The sequence below is a fragment of the Lolium perenne genome, chromosome 1 (assembly GCF_019359855.2).
Source record: "Lolium perenne isolate Kyuss_39 chromosome 1, Kyuss_2.0, whole genome shotgun sequence".
NCBI classification, from domain to species: domain Eukaryota; kingdom Viridiplantae; phylum Streptophyta; class Magnoliopsida; order Poales; family Poaceae; genus Lolium; species Lolium perenne.
The window spans coordinates 93,485,633-93,497,902 of NC_067244.2; positions in this window are offsets into that span (position 1 = coordinate 93,485,633).

Genomic DNA, 12,270 nt, shown 5'->3' on the forward strand with positions numbered 1-12,270 from the left:
TGGGTTAGGGGAACTGGAGAGTAGATGAACATTACTGTATGATGATTGTAAGCAAACGAATTTGGTGTTTCTAAACTTTTGGCTTCGAGATCTTATGGGCTTCAACTCTAGCCTACCCCAGCTTGTTTGGGACTAAAAGGCTTGGTTGTTGTTGTTGTAAACTTTTGGCAAGCATTAGAAAAAACCGACAATAAACAGACAAAAATCAAGGCATGTTTTGTGGATTAAGGAAATATACCATATTCATTAAAAGATCACCACCCAGCGGGCGCGTGGCCTTGTGCTTGTAGAGGCATTTAGAAGATGGGGGCAGAATCAACATACTGGCAGCCAGATCAGCCGCAGTTTTGATCTTCCTTTTGAGTAAAGGCCCTAAAGTTTGAGTCTGCATATGAATAGCAAAACAAAAGGCAGACCTCAGCAGTGATATTGAATTACTGTATGAGATAGACTGATGCATATAGTGGATGCTCTTAGCTTTTTGCACCATGAACACTAGCTATGGACAGACAAAAAAAACTAGTTGACTCAGCTTTGTCTAGATACCTCCATCCCAAAGCTTAAGGCTTATTTATTTTTGAGAAATCAAAACAAGTAAAGTTTGACCAAAATTTTACAACATTCTATCAACAAATATAATATTGTGTAGATACCGTAGGAAAATATATTTCACAACCTATTTAATGATATTAATTTTGTATTTTGCATGTTAATGATTTTTGGTAAAAGCTTAGTCAAATATGGTATAGTTTGACTTTCTAAAAATAATATAAGCCCGAAGCTTTGGGATGGAGGTAGTAGTATCTAGAGCGAAAACACGTCTAGATACATCCGTATCTACAGATAGTTGAGTCAATTAATTTGGATCTGAGGGAGTATCAGATTCAGACTACATCATGGTAAGTTGGTTAAAAAAATTACCCCTGGCGGTCCTGCCCAAATTTCGAGATGGCATTTCGCTTCTTGTGCCGCAGATCCGGCCATGCTCCTGCAGCAGGGGCGCTATCGTTCCCCATAGCCTCAAAGACGGAACCCGGAGGTACCAACCTGATACAGAGAATATAGAGCATGGTGTCACATAGGCTTTACGCACAAACAGTGAAGACATGTGCTACTTTAAGCATTTTCCGCAGAAATGGGAGCATTGAGGATGCAGACAGACAGAGTGGATAAGCAAACGGAGTACCTGCTTTACGGGGCTGGGGACGCAGCTCAGGCTCAGCCAACTGCCCACATGCGTGGTGGCCTTACGCTCCATTGCCCCCCCACCACCACCGAGGTCTTTCCTTTCCTGTACAAGCTGACAAAAGATACAGTGAGGATCAGCAAAAACTACAAAGGTTGCAAATCTACCTACCGCTAGAATAGGAAATAGATGCGCAAGATATCGAGGTGAGGAAAAAAGAACCGATCTCGAGAAAGGAAAGAACATTACTAGTACTACCTACCGCTTGGTCTAGATGCAGCTTGCCCCTCCAAGCTGGATGCCTGGACGGTGGAGGCGAAAGGAGGGGATCGAGCTAGCGGCTTGCATCCGTCGGCTGTCGGCACTCGATCGGGGAGGAAGTTCCGCCGGAAAGTGCTCATGGCAACCATGCAAGCTCACCTGCGTGCTGTATCCCGAGAGGAACTGGTCAAAGCTTTGCTATTCGCAAAAAAAAAGCGGGCCAAGATCTGGTCAAAGCTTCGTTGATGGCTTGCCGCGAGAGGCTTGGAGTCCAGAGTCAATAAACTAGCTACTCGAGGACTTGGGCGGTTTACACCGATTCATATTAACTGACTCAAGTTTGTTAGTCTAGTTAACAAATGCATCTAGATACATCCATATCTAGACAAAATTGAGTCAATTAATATGAATCAGAGGGGAGTGCCTGAAAGTGTTTCATGCTACCAATTAATGCGCTGGCAGGACTGGTTGTAGAAGTAATTGTGCTACTACTCATACGATGAACTGATTGTGTGGGTGTCAAATTTTGCAACGCGATCATCCACTGAATGCTTAATTATAGTTCTAGCGCCAAAGGGGTACAAATCATAACAAAGATAGTACATACTACAGCACTAGAACATAAGAGTACGAATCATAAAGTAGGTCAACATTTTGCATCAGGGCTGGGTGGTCCTGAGACTACATATGCCAGCACACATACAGTGTGAGCAAGATCTGCTTCTCCCACTGAAGGATCATTATGTGGTTCACCATGATAAACCCACCTAACATATGTGCGGTCCATCCCAAAAATGTGTAAATGATCTTCCACTACATGGTGAGGCCTCTTCTCACCATTCATACATGTGCAGCGCGGGCAATACACGTCCAGGTTGTGACCTTCATGAGCTCTAATAAACCCCATAAAGGGTTGAACACCATTTATATATGAAGGGGAACATAAGTGTCCATGCAGTATCCAAGTTCTGTCCATCTGTTTAATTATGAGATACAATGGTAGGTGACTAATTTAAGGCGAAGTAGGAAATGTATATCCATCGAGTACAAAACTATACTAGTACATGATTATGCATTTCAGCAATCATGTCGAGTACAAAACAAAAATTGCCCATCGACATTTTAGCAAACAGATCGTGTACAAAACTCTGCCATGGCATTTCAGCAAATTAACGGATCGAGTGCAGAACTAACTCTATATGCCCACGCAAATGAACAAATTGATTGAGGACAAATCGAGCGGAAAACTATAAAGTGCCAATTAGTTCGAGCATACTGACGATTTTTTTAGCAGCATAAACAAAATATAAATCGTTTGGCCGTCTTGCCCGATGCATGATTGAGCTAGAGATAGCAGCCCTACCGTGGATCAACTTGACCGCCGGTGCGTCTCGAGAAGAACGACGGGGAGGGGAAGCTTCTTCTTCGCATGGACGGGACGGGGAGGGGAAGCTCTTCGCACGGACGGGGATAAGTTGTGTAGCGGTGGGTGGGGGGTCATGCGGCCGGGCCGCCCGGTAGGTGGTGTTTAATGGAGTTGCGTGTGTAATTTGCCGTGCACAAGGTTGAGGAATAGGCGGTTCCCTTTGCCGCGCGCACAATTCAAACTATCCCGCCCATGTAGTTTAAATTCGCCATATTTTCGTTAAATCAACATAAAGTCAAGTGAGTGGGTGGAAATTAGCAAAGTTGCTTGAAAAATAGTAAAACTCTGGAATTATCCTTTAAATAGGCTCTACTTCATGTGAAAATCGGGGTGTGGAGGCATGTTGAGCTGTTTTATTTGTACTTTCTTCATTAAAATTCCCATTTTATGCACTTTGGATGGAAAGAAATCATTTGTACATAAATTTTGACAACGCCATTTGCAAACATTAATTGTTTTACATGCCAAGATGCACCCATCCACCAAATATGGGGCAAAAGTTTATCACAATCTAGATATATATGTATAATTAGTGAGGGACCCCTTTTGATTTTGTGCAATTTCCACTAATTAGCTAGAGAGAAGGGGTCAATTAATTAGGCCATGTTAGGGGCTATGTGTTTTAGATTAGGGTTGTGTGGATTCAAATACAACTTCTTTATTTGTGTTATCAGTACTTATATATATAATTAATTGAATTATCAATACTTATTATATAATTAATGAATCCCAATAATGTCTATATATATATATATATATATATGATCGATATAGGCCATATATATTAATTGGGGTTATATAATCTAGGGTTTACTAGCTATATATAGCAAGGTCTTATTAGATTGGGTTATTAATTAGCTTGGGGTTATGTGTTTTAACGAGGGTTTGATTATCTAATTAAGGTTAGTTTTCTATATATATACGGTTTAGGGTTAATGGCACATATATTTAATTAGAGGACCGCGAGGACCCCTGGCCTGCTTGATGCGCAATTAAGGGTCGTCGTTGGCCTATAGCTAGCTATATAGGGTTTTATGGTTTATTTAGAGGGTTTATGTGTTAGGGTTAATTATAACTTGTTGTGAATTAAATTACAACTTTTTTATTAGTGTGCTACACAATTAATCAAAACTCTAGCTAGATCGATCGAGTGTGCACAGACATGCACTATTATAGGCACCCGCCTTTCTGCGTAAAGTGCAAGCATAATGTGTGTCGTTGCGCTGGCCACACCAATCGATAAAGAGAGAGATAGAGATGAGAGATTATTGAAATCGCCAAGAATTTTCAAATATATATATATATATGCATGCATGGTAGGCCATGCATGCATGCACACTGATTATATATATATTGTGAGGCAACTTAATCAAATGTACGTGTTTTTCATTCGAAAACTTGTCAAAATTCAAGTTAATTAATTTATCAGTGCTAATTAGTTGGTCGCCTGCTTGATGCACAATTAAGTGTCGTTGGCCTATATATATATGTAGGGTTTAATTAGGGTTTAGTGTTTAGTGTTTAGGGTGTTTAGGGTGTACGTTTAGGGTTTAGGGTTTAGGGTGTTTAGGGTGTTTAGGGATTAGGGTTTTAGGGTTGTATGGTTTAAGGTTTAGGGAGCATCGATCGAGTGCACACACACATTATTATTAGAGGCACCCGCGCCTTTGCGCATAAAGTGCATGCGTATATAAGTGTGTTTTTTGGCCACCAACGATATATAGATCGAGAGAGAGATTGAACTATATATATATCCCCAAGAATATGTTCAAATATATATACTGAAATATATGCACGAATGATATGCAAGCTAGGTATGCCATGCGCGCATGCACACTAATGATATATATATTATGAGGCAACTTAATCAAATGTGTTTTCATTCGAGAGAACTTGTCAAAAATCAAGTTAATTAATTTATTAGCGCTAATTAGTTGGTCGCCTGCTTGATGCGCAATTAAGTGTCGCTGGCCTATATATGTAGGGTTTAATTATAGGGTTTAGGGTTTAGGGTTTAGTGTTTAGGGTTTAGGGTGTAGTATTTAGGGTTTAGGGTCTAGGGTTTAGGGTTTTGTGTTTACATTGTTTAGGTTGTACGTTTAGGGTATAATTAGGGATTAGGGTTTTAGGGTTTAAGGTTTAGGGATCATCGATCTAGTGCACACACACATTATTAGAGGCACCCGCGCCTTTGCGCATAAAGTGCATGCGTATATATATAAGTGTGTTTCTTGGCCACCAACGATATATAGATCGAGAGAGATTGAAATATATTTAGGGTTTAGGGTTTAGGGTTTAGGGACTAGGCCGGGTTAGGGTTTAGGGTTTAGTGTTTAGGGTTTATGTAACACCCCAACTTTTGCAACCTTGATTAATTGTCCTTAATGCAAAAATTAGGGGGAACAAAAACTTTTTCTATAAACTAATTAGATGAATTGCCTTGATTTGTTTGTTGTGATGAATTGTTTTGATCTGCTGCTTGATGAATTGTCTTGAATTGCTTGTTGAGTTTTGTATTGAGCTACCTCAAAGAACAACACCTCTAGTGATCAGACAAACAACTCACCTAATAAAACACATGTGTGACTTAGGAAAATTTGTTTTCTTTTTACTACATCAAACTCTTCTTCTGATGGCAACATGAGTGTGCCATCTTGATTTTTCTCTTTGTGGTACAAGATAGCTCAATCGCCCTTAATTCAAAACTTGGGATCCTCTACCCCTAGCTGCATCCCTCTCTTATACCCACTCATCCTTGTTGGTTTTGAGGCCATGTCGACCATTTGTGTTGACAGGCTTAAAATCTCCAGACTTTGGCAGTTGATCTCTAAGCACCCACAATTGTTGTTGTTGACCTCAGTGCATGGATCTCATCTGTGCAACTCCCTCTTCAACCTCCACGTCTTGCATGTCTCAGACTATCCTTGCGACACATATTTTCCGCTTGATCTTATACCCTATCCAGTGCTTCAGCACTAGATCACTTCTTCCTCTTTTACCTCTTGTTTTTATTCTAATCCAAGTTTAATCTTCACAAAACCAAGAGTGGGAATGATGGGTACATTTTGTATCCATCATCTACCCTTGAGAACACTTCTCCCTAAATTAGTTTTCTCTCTCAAAAATCCTATTGATTTTCCTTCTCTAGTTTTGATCACAAAACTACCTCTAGTTTTATTAAATCTTTTCAAGATATTTCTTCAAAGAAAACAAGAAACTGAAATGGGTTTTGTTTCTCATCCCATTTCTACCTAGTACTGATTTCTAAAAACATTACTTTCTATCTTGCCTTCTTTTTAACAAAAGGCTTGTTTATGGTACCTATACCATTTCTTGTTTGCTTTAAATTTGAGAAAACTCTACTTCACTTGGGAAAGTAAGTAGAACTTTTTGAACTCCTATGTTCCAACTACTTTCTCTCAACATTCTCAAAATTCCATTCCACTTGAGCTCATTCCCAATTGTCTCTAGACAATTGAGGTGTGTCCCATACCTTTCAATTAAACTCTTTTTCAAATGGCAACACTTGCACATCTTATGCACACCTCTGATCTACCACATTGTATTCCCCCATTCTCCAATTCTTGATCAAATGGATGATCATTTGATACTTTCAAACCACTCCCTATTGACCTCTCATTTGTAGAGCAATTTATATTCTTTTCCATCATTGCCTTGACCTCATGAATTCATGATTTAAGTCACCATATTCTTCATTGTGGGTACATGGTTACTTCTCTCACTATCTCTCTTAACCTTGCTCTACCATTTGCCTAATCCACTATCACCGCCCCATCTACCTTGGCATGCTCATGCATTGTTGCATGTGGTAAATCTCAATCTTTTCAATTTTAAGATTCTAATGAAAACTTTTATTCATCAACTATACCTTGGGAGCTACCTTCATCGTAAGTTGGTCTCAACCAAAATGGTGGGGATTATTCTCATGGCACATGGAATATGCCACCCTCATACTCCTTTCTATATCTTTATGTATTTACTCCTAATCTTATCATCATCAAAACCACTCATTGACATTACCTCCTCAACATCATGCCTTGATCTATTCACATGGATGTTGTGCATCTCTCTCCTTGTTTGGCAAGAATGAAGCCGGCCAATTTGTGTATGCACTGAAATTTCGGCCAGCTCTCTCTCCTCACTTTCTTCCTCCACAAGCATTGCCTCCCACCTAACCCACTCAATAAATGGGCAGCCACCCACCTTAGCCAATCAAAGAAGGAGGCAGCCACCTCTCTCCCTCTATAAAAGGGGGCTTGGCCGGCCACCTCCTCCCCTTTGCTTCCTTTCTTCTCACTCTCCACTCCCTCACACTCTCCTCCTGCCCTCCACCACGAGCTGCTGCTCCTCCTAGCTACCATGGCCGGCCATGGACATGGGAAGCCACCTAGATGAAGCTCTCCCCCTCCCTCAAGCTTCCCCTCACCATGAGAGCATCCCTCTCACTCTCTTCTCCCCTAACCCTAGCTGAATCCCTCTCTATTTCTCCTTTCTCCTCTCACAAGATTGGATCTTGATGCAGGTGCATGTTGGTCCAAGCATGGAGAAGGTTGAGCAATCCTCAGATCTGAAGTTCTTGAGCAAAGTTTGTCCAAATCCCTGCAGTAATTTCTGTAATCTTGCTGTTTCAGATTCTGGTACGAACTTGTAAAATCCACCAAATCTCATGTGCAGATCCAAATCGAGTGATTCAAAGTTCCACAGATAGATATTGAAAATATCTACAACTTGGCGTTGGTCCCATCCTCAAATTCGTTAAGGATTTCCCTTGGTAAATAAAGTTCTGTAAACATGCAGAATCACTGTTTGTTAGATTTGTTACGTTTTACAAAATGTTTTTGAGCAAACTCAACTGTGGGTGAAAGCCCTCTTCAGTACCTTCATTTTGGCGTTGGTTTCACTTCAAATGACCTCCTGAAATTGAAATGGTTCACAGATCAAGATCTGGTCAGATCTGACTTTGTCGAATTAAACCAGGAGCTTGGAAACAAATTTTGTATGCAACCAATTGGGTAAGAACCACCTATTCAATACCTTTCAGATTCAGCAGACCTCATATTTTTATGTGTTGTGTACGATTTTTGGTGAATTAAACTTGTTCTGTGTGTTCTGCAGACATGGCTGTTAGCTTTTAAATCACCAAAAATCCATCTTTGATCCAAACTGAGTGATTCCAATTTGGTAGTACTACTGAATGTTTTTTTAATCTTCTCAAACAAGTTCCAAACCTTTATCTGTTGTGTAAATCCAGAGAGAAAGCAAATGGTGAAGACATGCAGTAACCTTGTTAACCCATTTGTGAGAGTTTCAGAAACAATTTGAACTCAAATCCAATTGTGTATGCATCTCTGTCTAAATATCTTTCAAATGCCGTTAAAATCATATTTTTAGGATTTTTCTACGATTGATGGCTTACAGATCTTGTTTTCTGTACAGTCAGATTCAAAGAAATTTCTAAAATTGTAGGTTCAATATTTTTGGGTGATTCCAATTGGGTTAGGCTTGTATTAGTACTGGCCATCTAGGAAAAATATTATTAGTCTCTGTTCATACATATTTGTTGCTGTTAGTAATGTTTATGTGTGACATGCATTGTTGAAGCAAAACTTTTCGGTTTATTTAACACCCTTGACCAACTCTTTTTAGTAGAGATGGGCAACCTTTGTTTTATGCTTACAAAACAAAACCTCTGCAACTTAACATTAGATTTTTTGTTTAGCTTGAGTTTTCAAATGGTGTGGTATCTTGCTCGCTTCCTATTATTGTATAATGTTAAGTGAGCAAATTAAATTAGGAAAACTGATTTCTACTTTTCCAAAAATGTTTGAAATTATGTTGTGAATGTTTGTGATGCCAAACTAATGCACTTGTCCTCTTTATGATGTTATCCACCAGGGGATACTTAGTTTGTGCCATGGGGATACCGAGAGAGGCAATTGCTAAGTCGTGGCACTCTCAAACCTTTACTAGGTAAATAAAATGGGTTCTATTTAAGTTGTTTGTGGTACCTATAAGTCCTTTGTATAGTAGCTCTTTATTGAATGGTTAAATTATGGTTGTTGTATGTTTGTTTTGTTGGTGCAATATGATTGATTGTGTTCCTTTTATATTTTCCGGTGATAGATGCGAACAATTCCGGAGAAGAAGAAGTGGAATCGGATGAGGATTTTATTTATATATGTTGTTGGAATTCTTATATTGATGGAGTTGAAGAAGTACAGGGACAAATAAGCCAAGGCAAGCCATCTTTTGACCTCTGATTCGGTGTCTAGTTGGATGTCATTTGTTGATGTCCAAAGCACCTTGGTTCTATGTGTGTTGTTCTCCTTATTATTGTCATATATGTATGGTTGCTAGTGGAGTACTCCCTATTGGTGATACTCCACTATTGTCTTTGTGATATTGGGATGCATGGCATCATGGTCATGATAATCCACTTGGTCATCTTGTATGCTCAACTTGAGCATGTCTCATCTCAAGATAATGACTTACACCACACCCACCCCCTTTGTAGTATAGAGGTATCAATGTCATGATCTTGGTGTATTCTCAACTTGAGAGGAGTATGCCGTGTACCCATTGGAAAGTATGTTGGATAGTGATACTACACTATCTAAGTTGTATACTTAGCACCACAAATCTGAAAGTATAATCCTCCTTGTGTTGTCATAGTACATGCTTACCTTAAGCAAGTATGATCCACTCCATTACCCCTTTTTTTACACCATCTATGGCGTGATGACTCTCATCTCGGCCGTAGTGCAATAGTAGTTCAACTCATGAAACTTTAGGTTGGGAACCCCTCAAGGCTTACCTTGTTGTAAATGTTTTATGAAAACCTTGGGTAAGTTAACTCTACCCGAGAGAAGGTTTTTGGAAGAACAAATGTTTGAACAAGGTTGTTCGGGGGAATATACCTTGGGTAAGTTAACTCTACCCAAGTGTATGTTTTTGGAAAAGCAAATGTTTTGGACAAAAGTTGTTCGGAGAGATATGGTGGTTTGTTGGTAAACAAAGAAAGTGTGGGTGAAATGTTTTTCAAAGGAGCACTGCGTATAAGTGTTCGCCGTCCCAACTTTTTATCGCGCAACCACACTACCCTGGTGTGGGACGGGGCTTAGCCCGTAGTTTGTTGAAGCTGGCATGGGACACCTCAAAACTTTCTATAGGGGTGGATATGGCCCCTAAAGTCGGGTTGCGCTCTGGAGGAGGCAATACACTGTAGTTGTCTATAGCCGGACGATTACTGAGGGTCTTCTGTCGTGGCGCCGGAGATACGCTCAAAAAGGAGGTATGCGGCCGGGGTGCCGGGAAGGGTTAAGCCCGCAGGGAAGGACTCATGCCAGTGGAGATGGGCGAAAGGTTATGTCCGGGTATCCGTCGTGGCATATGTTGTTATGCGGGGATGATGCCCACACGATAAGTATCCGGATAGTTGTGGGGAAAGTGTGCAAACTCTGCAGAGTCAAATCTATTCGAATTGCCGCGTCCGCGGTCATGGACAAGTTGAAATGGCCATACTTAACATGGGCTTGAGTTTTGTTTTGTTAAATGCTTTACAAAGGAAATGTGTGTTGGATGTACCGGAAGGGTACGAGAAAGGCGTGTGTCGACCATATGGAGAGGGTCGTGGAAAAATAAGACCAAGTGGGGAACTGTTTCCTAATGTTTCATGTAGAGGAACTCCTCTATGATAAAGATATAGAGATGTCATAGGACTTCCATAGCGCCCGCATCAAATGAGATGCTGGAACGCTACCTCTTCTCTAAAGATATAGAGATGTCATAGAATTTCCCTAGCATTCCCATCAATTTGAGATGGCGGTATGCTACCTCTTCTTCAATAAAGATATAGATATGTCGTAGATATCTTTTGAAGTATCTTCTTCAATAAAGATATAGATATGTCATAGGACTTCCCTAGCGTCCCCATCAATTTGAGATGGCGGTATGCTACCTTTCCTCCTATAAGGATAGTTAGATGTCCTTGAAACACCATAGTGTCCGCATCACTTGAGATGCTGGCATGCTATATCCACAAGAGAAACGGATACTCTTATGCATGCTTTATCCACAAGAGAAACTGATCCTCTTATGCAAGCTATATCCACGAGGGAAACTGTTCTCTCTCTTTTGTCTTCTCTAGTTAGACTTGTTTTCACCTTCTTGATGGTTTGCGAGTACAATTCCAAATGTACTCACGGCTTTGTCCCTGGCTATTTACTTGGCCAGACTTGGAGGAACACGATGGATGAAGAAGGAGTTGGCGACGTCTATGCGAGCTAGGAACGTCTTCCCGCCACTGCTCGTAGGGTTATGGCAGATGACTTGGGTACTGCGCTGTTGAAGTGACGATGCTACTCTGATGTTTTAGTTAAGCCCTTCGAGGATATTATGTAAGTATTGGGCATGTGACCTGATTGTAATTTTATTATTCCGCTTTGTACTGGATGGTGTAATTTGATATCAGTTCGGTTATGTGTTCACGGCGCACTGATCATGGGATCGTGAACTGTATACATAACAGGGTATTTCGGACAGTTAGTCCGGGGTCCCCACAGAGCTGGTATCAGAGCTATCCTGACTGTAGGAGACATTAGTTAGCATGGACGTTAGTTAGGAAACAATTACTTGGGGAAAACTATTTGTGAAACAAATTGTTTCTTTAGTCGGAAGTATAGCTTCTACTCCTCTTATTTATTCAAAGCTTCTAAATTCTTATCTCTCCGCTTTATAAAAAGGTTTTAAAATTCTTGCTCTATTGTCTCATCCACTTCAAACCTACATGTTGGACGATGTCCCCAACTCAGACCGGAGACTCAAAGTCGAAGATGTATCAATCTTTTATGAAGTCTCATGTATCTCCAACAGCAGCTATTGAAGATTGGAGGCCGACTTAGTGTGCACATTAAGGGATATTTAGATCATGTCTTTGGTTGTCACCAAAGTATGTCAAGGATGTGACCTTGTTCCTCCGTGGACTTGCACTTTTTGCAGTCGTCAGGGATCAAGTCCTCAGTTTCTTGACTAGTAATTTTTAGGCCAGCCACGAGAAGATCTCGACTTCGGGAGCACCTCAACAGCTACCTCTTCGACCTCATGTTTCCGGGATGTCGAGACTAGAAGTTCTACACAGTTTTCTCCTCCGCCTCAACATCAACGACTCAACACCCGGCCCTTTCACCACCAAATGCTACAAGGATCCAAGTTGAAGTTGATGCTGACTATATGAAGACGTCGACATATGTGACCAGCCCCAAACCAATAGGATGGATAGGACAAACCCAATCGCTTTGATTGAGATAAACCCGCGCATTAGGAATTTCTAGGTACTTAGAGTACCATGTCTGGTTTGATGATTGCTTGCAGTTCCCTA